Source organism: Aptenodytes patagonicus, chromosome 4 (assembly GCF_965638725.1).
Source record: "Aptenodytes patagonicus chromosome 4, bAptPat1.pri.cur, whole genome shotgun sequence".
Taxonomy (NCBI): Eukaryota; Metazoa; Chordata; class Aves; order Sphenisciformes; family Spheniscidae; genus Aptenodytes; species Aptenodytes patagonicus.
The window spans coordinates 18371040-18386728 of record NC_134952.1 but is presented as its reverse complement, the minus strand read 5'-3'; positions in this window follow the sequence as shown (position 1 = coordinate 18386728).

Below are 15689 nucleotides of genomic sequence, written 5' to 3'. Positions count from 1 at the left end.
ATGAATGTGGGGAGGGAAGTCTTCCTCACTATCATAAATTTGTGGCTAACCAATATGGGACATAGAAAATTGTATATGTGTACATAACCAGTGGTACAAGAGATTAATAAAATAATTTTCATATACAAAAACCTTATAAAAAGGTTATAGAATTGTCTTCCAAAGGAAGGCCCATTACTCTGAAATGTTGAAAGAAGATAAGAAAGAAAACGAACCTGAGATCACAGTACCTTCCTCCCCTCTGTGACAAGATGGATGGAATGACCTAATATGCCTTTTGCATCTCTAAATTCAATTACTCTGGCATGAACTGTCCCCCTGAGGTTGATGACTGTCCCCTCATAGCCATTTTACTTTCCAAATAGTTTCTCTGATACACCCTGGAAAGGTCTAAAAGCCTCTGAAGCAGAGACATCAGGACTGCAAATCCAAGGAACTTTTGTTTTCTGGGCAGCAGCCAGATTTGATTCCTGGTAATTTTTCAGCAACTCTGGCTCTTGAGAATTGTTTTCACCAAATCAACTTGTGCTGCTAACAGCTCTCTGTTCTGTACCATAGTCAGCATGTTGTCTAAACAGACTATTATCCCAAGCCCTCGCTCACAGAAGGCTGCTACCATGGAGCTGACAAGAGGCCAAATGGTAGGCTGGAGAACTGCCAAAGTTCTCCTTCCCAGCAAAGCCTGGAGGAACCTTTGACATTTTTTCACCAGCAGGATAGTAAGACGTCCTTCAGGTCTAATCTCACCATCCAGTTGTCCCATGTTGAGGTGTCTCTTAGGAGATGGAGCCCTTCATCTTGCAATGCATGTACTGGTATAGTACTCCAGCATTGACTCTTTTCAGATTTATCACAGATTAATACTCCTTCCTCAGTCTTTTTGGGCATCAAGAACAAATTGCTTGCAAATGTGTTTGGGTTGAGAGAATTTTTACCATTACTTGCTTTCTCATAAGGGAAATCACATTTTTCTTGTATCAGACATTTGTTTGAATTATGGGAAGGGATCTGGGAAGTGAGAAAGTATCTCCCAAATCTGTCAATGTTGAAATTGTAGACTTTAAATTTTACCAAGGTCTTTGTTTCTATGTACTCAGTTGTTGAAACATCATTCATCTTTCTCCTTGGTCATTTGAGGGGCAGGCCATGTAGGCTTCCTGTGAATTTCATACTTTAAAGAGAGAAATTGCCTATACTAACCAGATATCTTAGTGCTGCATTGGCCAGGACATCGAATTGTAAGCCTCTGATTTTGATACAGAGCAGAATGCTTGTCCTAGTAGAAAGAAAGAGCAATCAACTTCTTGGGTGAAAGTCTTGGCATCATTCAGTTTGATGAAAAATCTATCTGTAGGTTTTTCACTTTACTGAAGCTGAAGGGTCAAAAAAGAAAAGAGAGGTTTGGAAAATTGATTTTCTGTCCCATTAAAAAAATTGGGCTTAATGAAAAGGGTCCAAAATCAGGATAAAATGCTTCTATACAATATTTTGCATGTGATTGTATTCAAATAACCCAATTGTTTGGGGTTAGTTTGACTGTTTCATATAAGCTTTGAGCCTAGTTACTTTTTATTTTAAAAGAAAGTAGGTAGTTATATATATTTTTGGACAGGAAATTTGAAGTCAGTTCCAAAACCCACTATGGGATTTGATTCATAGAAAGTATTAATTAGGTATCTTTTCCAATGTGACACGGTCTTCACAAAGAGTTTTTGATCAATTTTGCTATGAAATGATCTGATAGACCCCATTTTAGACTGTTAGTTGCATCTGTAAGATCTGAGTGGCATTTTCCTTTTACATAGACTACAAAGCATTTTCATAAATTTGGCACTTTGTAACTTATTAAGCCTAGTGGCTTTAGGGGTGCCACCATTCTCATTCCAAGACTTTTTGCCCACCGTGCATCAGGCGAGGCTCGTGACAAGGTGAAAATCCATTGCTCTCTTTCTTTTTCCAGGAGGTCTGAACTGTGGTATTAATCTTACATTACTGGATATTTGAGAAAGCAAATACTTTGCAGCTGAACCATGCTGACATTAGTATCTGTTGGTTCCCTTACTTCCTACACTTCAGATGCAGAAACACTTTCATATGTGTTACCTACCCAGATTTTAATTCCATGTAGCAGATGATACAGAAAAGCATTTCCCCTCTCTTGTTCACTGAAAAAACAGTGTAGGACTACCATTTTCAGCAGCAACCTTTTGAGCCTTTTTTTCTCTTTTGCACAAAGTGATTCAGTTATAGTCTGTATAAAAAGCAGCAATAAATAAAGAACACTTTTGATCATCTAATTGGAGTGCACAGTAAGCGTAAGCACATTCCCATGCTAAGTATTTAGACTCGCAGCTTATCAGTGTGAAATTGCACATCCAACTTTTTGTAAATCAGGACTGAAGACATCCTGATTGCACATGAGTCTGATTCGAGGCACTGTATAATAAATTAAGATTATTTTTATTTCTGCTTTCAAGTCCTATTGTTGTTTTCTCTCATCCCAGTGCACTTTATGACCTTTCTTTAACATCTTTAACATCCTGTGAGAAATAAACATGATCTTTGCTTGATTTGTAGAATGTTTTGTATTTTGTATCTGTCCAGTACATCTGCGTTCTCAAATTTTTCTTTTTTTTTTTTTAAGATCTGGAAAAAAGATGATGGTGTTGGAATTGCTCCATTACTCCCTTCTCTGATCCATTGTTTGAACTATCATTTTTATCAGACAGTTTCTATTCAATAAATCTACTCCGTCAGCCATCCCCAACTCTGATTTTTTTGGACACGACCTTCATTCTTCCATATTTCACAACAAAGAACTCTGAATAATATGAGAAGTTTACCTAACAGGATTGATTATCTCAGAGGTCTGCTTTCTTAAACACAGCTGCAGTTCCCAGTCCTGTCTGAAACACAGTTTGACAACGGCAAAGCAGACCGTGAACTTATTGTACCTGGTTACCACATGTGCAGAGATTCTGATCTCCATAGAGGAAGTTCTGTTGTTAACATGGAGGAAATTTTCATGTCCTCTGTATGATTTTACATTCTATTGATATGATCAACCTTGTCTAGTTTGCAAATGGAGTATACCTTCATAAAGATAAAATAACATGTGGCTTCCATTTTTTTTAAGTTTTCTTTTTATTGCCTATATATTTCATGGCCCTTCCAAAGGTTATACTTACTACATGTAAAAAGTTGTTCCCTCCACAATTGTCTTAGGAAATAATCTAATTTACAGTAATCAGAAGTAGTTTTATTCCTCCTGCAGATGGTCAGTTCCTTTACCCATGGGCTGCTGTTCAGTAACTAAACTAAGCTTACTGTGCAGACTTACCAGAACAGCCTCTACTTCTACCAGATGGATCCCATGAGGGCTCATTATCTCCAATACAGAACCAGAAGACATGGATAAGCTCCTCCCAAGGCCAGCTCAATTTTGGAAGCAGGTCAGTTATGTTAGTGTAGCTCTTTACCCAATCTAGTTAAATGACTCTACACCACATACCCAGAAAAAAAAAAAAAAAAAAAAAAGAAGCAAACAAGCAAATAAAAGTTCAAGCAAAACCAGTTTTTGAAAGTAATTGTTCTGTAGGATAAGAATCTTTGCACATTATAAGGAGATGCTTTTAGCATTGGCTTTTGAGCCACAAATTAGGGACTTTTCTCAAGACATGGAAAAAATGCTCCTGCTAAGTGTTGCTGCTGCTGCCATCTCTCTTGATCTGGGTGTGGTGAGGTTTGTAAGAGTGGCCTCATATTACAGCACTATGCAAGCCTTTATTCCCTCCTTGCTTTGATCCAATCCCCCTGGCTCACATTCCCAGACAGAGCATGTGCCTGCTTCCCATGGTGGTCCTTCTGCCCACTAACATTCTCCAGTTCCCATCCAGTGTGCTCATGCTTGTCTTTGCTGAAATGGATCCTCGGGGACTATCCACACTTTTTAAGTTTAAGTCTTTAACTCAGCTAATGGTTTTGCTTCCTTCAGAGGGCGATGGCAAACTCTTGCTTTCTCTACTATGACTGTATTAGAAACCTAGACTTTTGCTTAAAGCCCCTATGTCAGATGTGTGCAGTTAGATGAAGTGAATAACAAATGTTCAAACAATTTCTTGTTTTCAGCAAAAATTTAAGAATATATGTTAAATGCTTACCTTTCAATTAATAAATAAATTCCACACTTTAATAAGGCTTTTATTTTATACACTTGATGTGAAATTTTTCTCAAATAAGTTTTACACTTCATTACTTTTTGTGACTGATGCTCCCGAAGAATATCGCAGGTTACTTGTGAGAGCTAAAATATAAAATAGAATTTCTGATCTTACTCTCTATTATTTTGTGTCATCTCTAAAATCAGGGTCCCATTTCTGAAAACATTACATCAGTGACTTGGCATACATCTTATTTATTCATTTTAGTAAATGAGCAACATATAACTTAAAACCAGATTATATGTTAGAATGTTATACCTTAAAAGCTGAAGTGTAAAATGCTTGCTCCCACTGGAGATTCATTACTGGCAAATCAGTACAGTTTATGACAGACAAACTTTCTGAATAGTGTTAAAAAGAAACCACAAAGTGAGTCTGAATTTGTGAATCCAACTCTAGAACTCACTTCAGGTCCTTTAAAAATCTCTCACCTATACTCTTTTTGTCAGATTAATGTTATACTAATAGTTTCCACAACTGTGGTTAGTACAGCAAAAAAAATAGTCTGTTTTTTACTAAGAGCAATAAGTTGGAGGGAGCTAGAAAGATATTGTGGATTTGAGTTATGGTCAGAGAAGAGACTTCTCCTCCATCCTGTAGGACCTATCACAGGACGCTGAAGGTGGGGCTAAGGAGACAAGAGAACAGGGCTCATGGTCCTATAGCACAAGTCCAGTTTAGGAACAGAAACTCTGGAAGGAAAATAGAAGTGAGGGGAAATGGGGAAAGAGAGAAAGTGTCAGGGAGAAAAGAAAATGTAGGGAAGGAAGGCCTCTTATTTTTTTATGCACATGATAATGGTGCTAGGGCTCAAACAAAAAGATGGATACAGCAGTTGCCCTGAGGAGTTTAAACATATGGGGATAAAAAATGTGATACTGCAGATAGTGGTTTGAAACACAATAGCCTGAATGTGTGGGAAAGGTAAAAGATGTGTCACTGAGTTCAATAACAGAGGGGAGCTGAGGTGCATCTTATATCAAATTCACATGTATCTGAAGTTCAAAGTATCACTATGCCCTGCAAAGGTCTTTCTCACCTCAGAACTGTAGAAGGAGCAAAGAGACAGGCAGAGGGCAGACTGTAGAGAAAGGAATATGACTGAAATGTCTGAGACAAAAAATAGAAAACAATCTCCACTGGCATTTCTCTTTTACTCTGCAATTACTTTTATCTTACAAACAGTTAAGCTGGTGATGTGAAACATGCCCTGCTTTATTGATGTAAAAGAAGACAACTGCTGATTCACTTTTCATTCCCAAATTCATTTTCATTCCAAGTGAATGATCAGTCTCCTCTCAAAACAAATCTAACTTAAAATTCTATCAGAAAGCATTATTTGGTAAATTAAACTAATTTGCATGCTTGTTTTTCATTTGTACTCTCACTTCAGCTACATTTTATGAGCACAGTACAAGGATACATATGCACCTCTATCAATTTCCTGATCAGTAAGTAGTTGCTGAAGACATTATTTGTGGGTTTCCATTTTTCACAAAAATAAGGGCAGTTTTCACAATAAAACTGTCACACCAAAATCGTTCTTTTTATGAGAAACCCACGACTTTCTAGCATTCAGCATAGTGAGGATATAGAGGCACTTGACAGCATGAAAGAAGGCTTGTACAGCAAACCATCACCCAGGACTTTCAGACTTTATATGAAAGAGTGAAACAGTCATTTCACAAAGTGGTTTCACAGTGTATCTGCAATTGTTTATATAATTTCTTAATCTTTTCAGATACAATGGAGGATGTTCTTTTTATTCATACACATACCTTGTCTTTTTCTGTAATCTGTTACATTGTTGTCCTCAATAACATCTCGTGGTACTAGTTACACAGGCAAATAATATATTATACAAAGTTCTCTTTTATCAGTTTTATGTTTGCTGTCTTCCAGTTCTATTGAATGTCCCCATTGCTTTTCTGTAGAAAAGGTCTAGAAAGCATCTGAATGAATCCCTAATAATTCTCTGTATGTAATACCTCATTACACTGAGCATTACAAAGCTTGAACTACGGACTACAGACTACTGTCATGAAATTCATGTATGCAATCTTCCAAATTATCTACTTCTTATATTCCAATAGGCATCTGGAAAAAATGTTAGTATTATTCACATCTGTCAAATACTGCTTTTTTTCTTAGTAATAACCAATACTTGCTTTTTCTGCATTTTCCAGCTCAAAGGATTAAGCACCCTGAAACTGAAGATCTTTGAAATCTATGGGAGTTACAGTTGAGTAACGGGAAAGTATGAACGTATCAAGTTCCTGCTACTTAAACCCTGTTTATTACATGTACTTAATTACCCTATAAATTAAGGAATTTGAGGGCTCATTCTTGAAATCTGTTAATCCATTGTGCATTGAAAACTGTGAGACTACAAACATATATAAAGACTACTAATAAAGAAATAGATTGCTGGATATGTACCTGTGGTGTAGGGAAAAAAAAAATTTAGGAAAAGCTAAGTCATAATTTATGTGATTATTGATAATTGAGAGTCTGACATTTCAGCTAACTCAACATTAAACGATTTACATTCTATGATTTATCACAGAACAGTTTGAAGAAAAATATTTTTAGGATAATTGGCAGTGATTTCTCAGAGATTTTAAATAATACAAATGTTTTTTCTTTAGTGTTTGTAAAGGAATTCCATGAGATGCTTTGCAGTGCTAGATAGGCATACAATGAAAAAGTTGGTACAGATGATGTTTACTACACTGAAGGGATGTTAATTTCTGTATTCTTCACAATAGACAATGCTGGAGTGTTTTACAAGATGTTTTTGGTAATAATTTAGGGGATAAGTGAAGCCAGTAGTTGGCAACAGCTTCTGAAGGCAACAATTTTGCACTGATATAACCCGTGTGCACCTTTGTTTAGGTCATTAATCTACCTTTCTCAAAATCAGTCATGTTGAGAGGGGTTTAAATTGGTCAAGAGTTTGGCCTTTGTTGCACTGTTAGTTAGTATTGCCTGAGGTTTAAAAGAAAATTTAGAAGAAAAATTAGATAACACTGCAAAATGGGAAATGTTAGAAACGCAATAGGTACTAGGAAGATACCTTGACAAAACCAGGATAAACATATTGACTGGTATTAACATACATAGATTTAAGTGGATTTTCTAGTGAAAGAAAACAGAATCAATGGTTAGCAGTTATGAATCACAACAAATACAGTAAGAAATACAAATTTCCATTTAATAGCAAATTATAGGAAGACTATCACTATGTTTCATTTGTAATTATTCTCCAAGACAGGAAACATTCTAAGTAGAATCCCAAGGATTTAAAGCAGGGTTTGGTGTTGACAGCCTGTGTCCAGATCCATAAGACAACTGTATTTCACATGGCCAGTGGCCATATTATGTAGGTTTTCTATACTGTCTGAGCTTGTAGCAACTTTCTTTTTCCTGTATGGATTCTTTTGAACTTTTTTCCTTCATCTTAATAAATAAATAAAATTAAATATTTTCCTTCAGAAAAGATCACATATGACTCAAAATATTTTGAATAATGGCCTCTAAACATGCCATTAATATTTTTTTGTTAATTTGGAAAGGGGAAGGAGCAAAAAATTCTTGCTGACATACAAAGCAGATTGAAATTGGTTAGTCATCTCTTTTGCTCTTTCCCTCTTATGTGTTACTGGCATTGTACAGGAAGATTCTCTGGGATTGTACTCTGGCCACAATGCTGCTACCACAGCAATAATGAATGGGGAAAATTGGAGAGAATGGTGAAGTTGTTAAAACAGGTTACGTCAAACCTGGATGAAAGCAAAAGCAAAGTCTTCTGTGTCCTGGTGAGAGACCAGAGCTCCATCTCTGCCATGGAAGAGATCTTTTGTCCTTAGAGAAAGAGCATCCCAGAGTGCAAGCTTGTTTATGTGGGCTCCTGAAGCATGTCCTTTTCACGTTTCTAGCTCTGTGACAGATATAGGAGATCAAAAGGTGGGATTTAGTTAATAGCTACAAAGAGCCAAACATAGAGAATAGATGCCTGGCCGATAGAGGATATGAAAAATTGTATTGCATTAAATGATTTAATAACAGTGAAAGTATTATGTTAAAGAAGCCCAACAAATCAATGTCCTTGCAGTTAAGTGGCCTTTCTGAGAACAAACCATGTATCATTTGAATGCCTTTCTCTAATCAAATCTGCAGAGACCCTGGATAGAAGGACAGAGGAACTTGATATGACAGGGTTCACAAGTCATGCAGTCTTGCCCAGAACAAATTTGCAACAGAGTCCAGACCTTTGCTTTTTTCAAAGTTGTGTGTGTTTCCAGAAGAAACAAGTGAGTTTAGGAATTTTCCTAATCACTTTCTGACATCAATAGAATGATTCTTACTGACTTTACACTGTACTCTATCAGCTCATAATTAACACGAGCAATACAGAAAGCAGTAGATAATGCATGTATAGGAAAAGAAGGCGGCTGCAAATTAGCCCTTTCTTTACAGTCATTGCTTTAAGAAGAAATACTTAAAGTCATATGTTTTCATGTCCTAGAATGTCATACGATGAGTAGAGTTGGGACATGTCAGCATATAAAACCACTATACAAAGGAATGTTAAAAATTTAACTTATAGCACACTCCTCCTTAAGACTTTATTGTGTATCCTTATGGATTTGGGTATCAGCACACAAAAAGAGGGAATCTTTTACAGCATTTCTTCTTTTTATACGGCTAATAAAACAAAGAGTTAAAAAAAAATTGTTTGCATTAAATGTGTTAGAATTTCTTTTTCACAGATAGGCTGCTGTTTCCAGTCTCTAGTATAAATAAATAGCATTGGACTAATAAAGATCCATTTTTAGCTCTGCCTCTTTTTTAGGTCTCTAGATAAACATGAGAGTAAGAAAATCTGTAGAAAGAGCAAACATTCATATACAAACATGGCCTAGAATAATGTTTCCATCTTTGCATGAGATTTACAACATACTCGTACTGCTGTATGCTGTGACCAACAATGTAAAACATTTTGCTTTTGATCAGACGTATTTTTCTTTAAATCTTGGCCATTGTGGTAATATAATAGGAGGTCATATGTCAGCAGTGAGTGAAAAGATATGTAATGACCATTACTGTATCATATTTGGCAGCCATACTGAAGTGCGCATTGTGTTCCTGAACCAATTTATACCACTTTAAGGGCCTCTCTGGAGTGCACTGGTGAATCTATATTTCTGCAGGAAGAGATCTTAAATATGTACTAACCTTTTCACATTTCAATCCCATTGCCAAGGTAAGAGCCAGTGGTACATCACAGAACAGAGTCTTCCTGGGTACCAATTTCAGGCAATGGGGGTGGGGTCGGGGAGGGCAGTGTCACTCAATGGCAAAGTTTAGAGAAGAGTCACATGGCAGTATAAACTGACAAGTAATGTGGGATCTAATCCTATTGTGTTCTCAGCAACTTTTCATCACTAGCAGTCCAAATTTGTGTATTCAGACGTATTTACTTCCATCAGTGACTTCTCACACTACAGATAGTGCGACTACTTACGCACTTGAAGTCAAGCACATATACAAGCATTGCATGACCATGGTCATAACTTTTTTCTTCACAGTATTTAAAATAATTTAAAATTATTTCTTCAGTTCTTAAAGACTTCAGGATGACATAGCTGGAAACAGGTGTTCCTGCACTTGTTCCTGAAGATATGCAGGTATTGACTTAATGGTTGTGACCTCAAATTCCAGGAGACAATTAATGCCAGTGTCAGAGCAGTATATAACTTCTTTTTAAAGAGAATAAACACATTTGTTAGAAATTGAGTATATCTAAACACAAGAGATACAATTTTCAGGTGGAAATGGATGCTGAGGGCTCATGTGCAGTGAGGTATTTATTGCCAAAGGTGTTATCTGGATTCCAGAATTATTTCTACATCTCTTTTCACAATAAATAGCTCCCCTGTGCCACTTAAAAAGGCCATGGCATTCATTTCATTTCATGGAGAATGAGCAGCTTGTTACTTGGATGGGATAGAATTTATTCCCATGCATCAATTTTTTCTTTCCAATTATGAAATATTTAAAATGCCTGAGAAAAGATCTTTTATGCAATATGTTAAAAGAGTTTTAAATGGGCTGGATGAACTTTTTTCTAAAATAAAAATGTTTGCTATTAACTCATTATTTCCAGATTTCTTTTTGCTGTTATAAAAGCCGTGCTTATTTTTTTTTTCTTGACAAATGTTCTGCTCTGAGATCCTGATCTTTTGCAAGTATTTAGATATATTTCTTCAAATTTTAAGATGGACCAGACTCTAGTGCTGTAGAGAGGCATATAAGGCTGGATCTAGGTCTCTCTTTTTTATCATTAGCAGTGTATCCTTCAATCACTGACACGTGGCAACCACATAAAGGTAAAATGTTTGATTTTATCCAACAGCACATCTTCCTGTTTTTAACTTTCAATGGTTTGTGTCATATTCCATATTTTGAATAGGAATCTAACAGGCACCTCTGAGCCTGACACTTACAAAATGAAAAATCTAGGCAAGTCATTACGTAGCTGAAGGGACTTGTCCAAGACATCCTCGAGCAGAAATCTGCTTTCAGATCTGTGAAAGAAGTAGCAGTCATGACAGGTTAAAATAGTCATGATAACAGGAAAAAGAAACCGAGCCAAAACGAGAACTGCTTGACAAAGTACATTCCTTGAGTGACCTTCTGCTGGTGTTCTTGCAGCTTCTAATAATCCAAAAGATGGAAAACAAAAGACTTAGCAAAACTTGTGTTGAGCAGTGAAAATAAATCTAGTATTGAAAAGCTTATAGCTTGAAAAATTGCTGAATACAGTACTGAAATAAGCCTTCCTAAATTCAGTCAGCTGCTATTTGCTACCAGTCATATTTAAAGTGAGTGAACATGTTTCTAGAAGGAATACACTGTTTTAAAGAGGTTGTTGACCTCCTGATGGCTGGCTACAGGAAAACCATGCACAAAATAAAGTGTTGAATGTTAAATAATGATGCTTCTGAACTCATTTAATAAGCTTGCTACCTCACTTTTTATTAAATACTCGACAGAAGTATACAATAAAAAGTACATTTTGTATACAGTACTGTATACAAATACAGTAGTTCTCCCAGAAAATATCTGCAAAATAAGTAGCAAAACAAAACCATCTCAATTTATAATTTCAATAGGTATGTTGCATATTGTTGACACTCAGAATCTTCAGACTCTGCTTGAACTAACAGGTGAAGAAAAAAGGATATTTGCTATTTTACTAACACTACATATTTCAACCAAGATTGTGCTTGATCCTGCATACAAATAATATTAATTTTGAATTTATTGTTCAGCACCAATGGATTTCCAAGCACTTTAGAAAGATGTTCTTATTCTTTACAGACAGGAATCTGAGGCACATCACTGGTGCAAACTTTCCTGAGGTAACACAGCAGGACACTGGCAGAGCAGAATCCCAGGTGGATGGGTACTCTTCAGCTGAGTGAGCCTATCATGGCAGTAGATAATGCAAATTTTATATTATATTTTAATACTCTATGTTATATATTTATACATTTATGTATATAAATAAAGCTTTTTGGGGTCTCTTACTATTCAAATGTACTTAAGTTAGGCAATGCAGTTACACAGTTCTGAACCTACAGAAGGAACAGGAAGCATATTATAGCTTAGATTATTACAGTGTCATGGAATAGTACGCTTTTTTCCCCCCTTCTGTAATTAGCAGAATGCTCATGATAAAATATACATTTTTGTGCATGGATTTAGGGTTCCTGTGAGATGTTAACCCTACCACTATAAGAGATGGAGAGAACATTGAAGTTCAGCAATTTACAGCTGGCATCTATGAAACAAGAGGAAATCAGTGTTAAAGTTCTCTCTGTGTGCACAATAAAATGCATCAGAAAAAGGGAAATCACTTTTCCTCCCCCAGCATTTTTCTACATAACTGTTGCTAAGAAGTTCTGAAACAGGTAAAATGTTTTTTATTTTTCTCTTGGCTCATGAGGAAAGTTATGTCTGCATAATTTTTTTTTTTCCAAATCCTTCCTTTCACTGGGAAATAAAAAGAACTGTATAAGGTCATACTAAATATTCATCTCTCCAGTGGTGAGCAGTGATGGATGCCTGGGGAAGAGCAATGAAGAGTTGATGAGCAGTCTGCAAGACTTCCCCAGGATGCTTCCACAACTTTCTTCCCCTGTTGGTGATGTTACAGTGGCTGCACCATCAAGAGGCTGCCCTTAAAGAATGAACATTTTAGCTTGCTTTCATATGAGCAGCGTTATAATCAAACTTTAAGGATACCCTTTTCAAAAGTCTTAGGTGCAAGAATTCACCAGAAAATACCGCAGATCTCTGGGCATGTGTTTGCCTTAAGAAAGAACTAGACTTTTTGGATTACCTCATGGATCAGGGGGCTAAAGAAATGGATTGCAAGGCCTAATCTAAATGATAGGTGCCAACCTGGGACTTCATAACTTCATTTGCATCCTGCGCTCCACAGAGAGAACAAGTGACAGGATCACACCAAGAAGAAGAACTTTGCTGATGGCACGGTGCAGTAAGGTGGTGGAGCTGGAAGCCAAATTCTGCACCCCAGCAGAGGGTGGAGGACAGAGGCATTTCACAGTGGAAGATGGGAACTTGACAATGGCTTGTCCTCACCACTGCACTGGCAATACTGTGGTGGTTCCACTTCCACGGAGAGCTGAAGGATCCTGGTGGCAGCTCTCCCGAATATTTTTTCTGTAGGAATGCAAGCAATGTGGAACAGACCACAGCAAAAGGGAGCAGCCACTACAGCTGTGGGACGGGGTTTTAGTGGGGAGACTAGGAAGTGGTTGGGTGGTTTGGAGTATTCAGAATATAACAGCAGTCAGAGATCCTCCTTGGGAGGACTTCAGTCAGTTGAACAGTGTGATTGGAAATGAAAGGAACATGTGGAAAAGAGTGTGAATGAGTCTCTTTCCCCATGCGAGCATCATTGGAATGGGGAAAGAAAAACGAAAGGCAGGAGAGGTTAAACTGACTGTTAAATAGAAGCACATTTCTTGCATATAAAGTTTTATTGTGAGGGTTGTGTTTATGGGCCTAGTGAGAAGGGCTGATTAAATGGCAGGTTAATAAAGGGACAGCATGTGGTTTCTGACCTAGGTGGGGAAAAGTTATAAGGTGGGAGAGAAAAAAGTCTGACTGAGGGCCAAGTATGGAAAGAGGAAATCTTACATCGACACAGCTCATAATCAGTGCTCCTTATTTAGTATGGAGGAAGCTGTTGCAGAGAGGAAAAAGAAATGTGGCATGTTCCATTGCTTTACCACCAAGGCTAGTAAATTCATGACTAGGATCTGTTATCAGACTATAGTCAATACCCCAGGTGACTGCAACTTCTGTGTCCCTAAGTTTCAAAACTTTTAGCGCAGCACAAAGAAAACGTGTTACCATCAAAACCAAATATAATAAGGCTATAAAGAACTGAAAGTTTTGTAGGCAACCTCGTATGTTAAAACTGATTCTTTTCCATAGGTAAGTGGCCAAAAATTGAAGAAAGAAACCAACAAATAATTTACAGTGATGCTTTTAGTATAAATCTGTACAATGATACAGTTATAATATCCCTGGATAGTAGAACTATAGATAACGTGAGCTGGATATGATAGCCCCTGTAGAATTTGGTCAAAACATGGCCACATCTCCAAGCATCTAAGAGCTGACATTTTATATGTAATTGTCATACATCTACACTTATAGGAGTACTGAAGTTCCCAACTAATTGAAGTGATTCCTTTTATTGTATTAGCTCAGCCTAGTGTCTTATTCAGTTTGAAACCCCTGCCATCATTCTCACTACTGAAAGCTAAAATATACATGAATTAGCAAGAATGGAGGTAAATCCATTTGCTGTCTGTGCATGCAACCACAGGTCAAACTGTCTATCTCTGATGTAACCAAGTTTTGCCAAAGCTTCTACACATCTGTGAAGTCTACGTTGGTGTCTGCCGGGCAAATTCCATCTACTTGCATTTGTGGTATTTCTCCTTCTCTGTTGACTTAGCATTTCCTGAAATACAACCCTGTTTGACCTACAGTCTTGGAAACACCTATTTAGTATGGCAAATTATCATATCCAGTGCTTCATCAGCACTTTTGGCAAATACCACTGTTTCAGCAGAAATCCATTATTTTTATGGAAATTTAGATGTGCTGCTCTATAACGGAACATAATGACAGGATGCCCTCAAGTGGCAAAATATAAACTCCACCCAGTAAAAATTAAAGTGGTTAATATATAGACATTCCCTGCTAGGAGACACCCTGTTGGTTCAGATACTGACATTCTAGATGAACTCAAATATCTCCTAGTCCTAAAATGGTATAAGGAAATGAATTAAAATCACATAATATAACCTTTGCAAGACAAGAATTGAGGCGAGGAAGAAGTTCCCAAACATGAAAGGTTGTCTAGCTTTTAGCCTATGTGGATTGATTAATTTCTTGCCTACACTATTAACTTCTAGTTCTTTCACAAGACTAGCAAAATCTTCATATATGTCCTGGTATTCCTTGATAGGGACTATCAACAGACAGTGTAATTGCATGAATTCTCATATATTTGCATTAATTCAGGCATGAGCCTTCTATTTCAAAACCATACTGTACCAAGCCCTATGAAAGTGAAGTACATTAATGTATCCATAAAGAATCACAGATGACGTTTTATAGGTTCACTGTTCTTTGACAATACAGCACACTTTTTTACACAAATCATTTTCTGAATTCATAGGAAGTTGGCTTGCACTGAGCGACAAACCTGGCAACAACAACAAAAAGAAATATTCAGCAGTTGGTATAAATTTATTTTTTAAAAGTTCTCCAACTCTTAATAAGAATTTTCATTCCCCCCCCCCCTTAAAAAAAACAACAGAAGATTTGACTAACCTAATTACTTTTTTCCAGTAACCCAACAGAGGTTGGGTTGCAATGAATAGCATTACTATTTTGGTAATATAGTTAGTTTGTCATATGTGAGATAAAAACAATAGGTTTTGTAAGTAAGCCAGAATATGCAAGGTTGGAATATTCATTAATAATTCAAATACTTCCATGATTACGCTTCTAAATAGAACAGAGCAGAACTTTGTGGTTGCTATTGCTTTCCCTTTAAAACCGTATTTTTTAACTAAACAAATCTCATCTGAAAAAATATTGGAAAATAAGTGATAAGTGGCTCAGCTAATCCTAAACTTTTCCTCTTTAAAGTCACTGTTTTATCTAACATCTGAGGTTTCTCTTCACTAGGTCTGTAATCTTCTTAAAACCTCCTATTTCCATGAGAGCCACAAGTATTTCCACATAAGTTTTTTTAAGTAGGTAATTCTACATACATTCATGAGGCTGATGTGACATCATCCACACTGCTCAAGGACAAAGGGCTTGTCTTTATTAAAACATCATGCCTTT